Raw genomic sequence first — 3,176 nt, forward strand, 5'->3', positions numbered from 1 at the left:
TTTGAGGTCAAAAGGTCAAAGGTCAACTGAAGGTCAACCTTCCAAAATCATCATTTTTCATCTGAAAAATCGTCACTTTTCATCCTGTTGACCTGAGCTTTGATCAAGATTGTAAATTTTAAACTTCATGAAATGGACAATTTGCTGTATCAATGGTAAACTTTTGGGGGAGGGCGTATTTTGCAAGTATCGTGCTACGCATGACGTTTTCTTGTTTGTTTGTCCGGGCGATATCTCAGCCATCCTTTGAGCTAGGAAGCTGAAATTTCGGCACAATAGTGAGCAAGTCCTTTCTCAAAAACGGTATTTTTGTTTTTTGATTAATCAATTAATTGAGGAGTTATTTAATTATTAGCGATTAATTAAGTACTTATTTAATTAATCAAATTTCCTTTCTCTTCTGACCATTAACTCAGGCACCTTTTGAGTTAGGAAGCTGATATTTGGACATGCCAATGACCAGGTGATTTGGCTGCAAAGGCTATTTTTGATTTATTAATTAATCAATTGATCGATTAATTATTTAATTATTTGATTAATGACACTTTTTTTTTTTTTTTTTAGTTACAGATTCTGATGAAATGGTGGTGGTTTATGTGTTCTCTGACCGAATTGATTAATAATTTAATTTTTTTATGATTATTATTTATTTATTTTCATTATTTATCATTTATTTGTCTTCTTTCTCATTTGGCCAATATCTCAGGCACCTTTTGAGCTCAGAAGCTATTTGGACATGAGTAACCAAGTGATGTGGCTATCAAGGATATTTTTGATTTATTGATTAATCAATTAATCAATGTATCGATTAATTATTTAATTATTCGATTAATTACTAAAAAAAAAAATTTTTTTCAGTTACAGATTCTGATGAAATGGTGGTGGTTTATATGTTCTGTGACCGAATTGATTAATAATTTAATTTTTTAATGATTATTATTTATTTATTTTCATTATTAATTATTTATTTATTTTCTTTCTTATTTGGCCAATATCTCAGGCACCTTTTGAGCTGGGAAGCTAATATTTGGACATGACAGTGACCAAGTGATGTGGCTATCAAGGATATTTTTGATTTATTGATTAATCATTTAATCGATTAATTATTTATTGATTAATCAATTAATTATTTAATTTTTTATTAATGACTTATTTAATTGAAGTTCTAAAAGATACATCTTCGGATGAAGCACTCGTGGTTTAGTTATGCTATTAGCCAATTGATTATGAAAATATTTTGTGATAATCTTTTATTGATTTTAAGTATACAATTAATCAATCAATTAGTGTACACCTCTCCCTCCCAATGCAGCCTCAATGAGCTGCACTGCGGTATTGCCGGGCGCTAGGGGCGCCCCGGCAATGCCGCACTGTAGGATATTTAATTATTTGGCATGTGGGCGGTGTACTTTGAATGTATGTGTACTTGTTACTTGCAAAATCGAAGATTTTTCAAGTATATTGGTCGGTTGTGTTTGTGACTCTGTTTGTTAGTTTGTCACCGGCCAACAGGTCACAATTTTCAACCGATCTTCACCAAACTTCACCAAGTGGTAGAGTTTGTCAAATGCCAGAAGCCTATTGTTTTTGGGGTCAATAGGTCAAAAGGTCAACATAGGCCAAAGGTCACCAACTTTGCTAAATTTCTAAAATCCTCAATTTTCATCCGATTGACTTGAAATTTGAAGACCACTTGCATATCTGGTCATTGAATTCAACCACCAATAATTTTTGAGGTCAACATAGGCCAAATGGTCAACATAGGCCAAATTTCTAAAATCCTCAATTTTCATCCAATTGACTTGAAATTTGGAGAGGACTTGCACATCTGGTCACTGAATTCAACTACCAAGTATTCTTGAGGTCAACATAGGCCAAATGGTCAACATAGGCCAAATTTCTAAAATCCTCAAATTTCATCCAATTGACTTGAAATTTGAAAAGGACTTGCATATCTCGTCATTGAATTCAACCACAAATTATATTTTAGGTGAACATAGGCCAAAAGGTCAACATAGGCCAAATTTCTAAAATCCTCAATTTTCATCCAATTGACTTGTAATTTGAAGAGGACTTGCATATCTGGTTACTGAATTCAACCACCAAGTATTTTTGAGGTTACCATAGGCCAAAAGGTCAACATAGGCCATCATGTATCATTGGAAAACTTTTGGGGGAGGGTGGATTTTGCAAGTATCGTGCTACGCATGACGTTTTCTTGTTTGTTACTTGCAAAATCGAAGATTTTTCAAGTATATTGGTCGGTTGTGTTTGTGACTCTGTTAGTTTGTTTGCTTGTTACTTGCAAAATCGAAGATTTTACAAGTATATTGGTCGGTTGTGTTTGTGACTCTGTCTGTCTGTTTGTTTGTTTGCTTGTTACTTGCAAAATCGAAGATTTTTCAAGTATATTGGTCGGTTGTGTTTGTGACTCTATCTGTTTGTTTGTTTGTTTGTTTGTTTGTCACCGGCCTACAGGTCACAATTTTCAACCGATCTTCACCAAACTTCACCAAGTGGTAGAGTTGGTCAAATGCCAGAAGCCTATTGTTTTTGGGGTCAATAGGTCAAAAGGTCAACATAGGCCAAAGGTCACCAACTTTGCTAAATTTCTAAAATCCTCAATTTTCATCCGATTGACTTGAAATTTGAAGACCACTTGCATATCTGGTCATTGAATTCAACCACCAAGAATTTGAGGTCAACATAGGCCAAATGGTCAACATAGGCCAAATTTCTAAAATCCTCAATTTTCATCCAATTGACTTGAAATTTGGAGAGGACTTGCATTGAATTCAACCACCAAGTATTCTTGAGGTCAACATAGGCCAAATGGTCAACATAGGCCAAATTTCTAAAATCCTCAATTTTCATCCAATTGACTTGAAATTTGAAAAGGACTTGCATATCTCGTCACTGAATTCAACCACAAATTATATTTTAGGTGAACATAGGTCAAAAGGTCAACATAGGCCAAATTTCTAAAATCCTCAATTTTCATCCAATTGACTTGAAATTTGAAGAGGACTTGCATATCTGGTCAGTGAATTCAACCACCACGTATCTTTGAGGTCAACATAGGCCAAAAGGTCAACATAGGCCAAATTTCTAAAATCCTCAATTTTCATCCAATTGACATGAAATTTGAAGAGGACTTGCATATCTGGTCACTGAAT

This window comes from Myxine glutinosa, chromosome 2 (assembly GCF_964187855.1).
Source record: "Myxine glutinosa chromosome 2, kmMyxGlut1.1, whole genome shotgun sequence".
Classification (NCBI taxonomy): Eukaryota; Metazoa; Chordata; class Myxini; order Myxiniformes; family Myxinidae; genus Myxine; species Myxine glutinosa.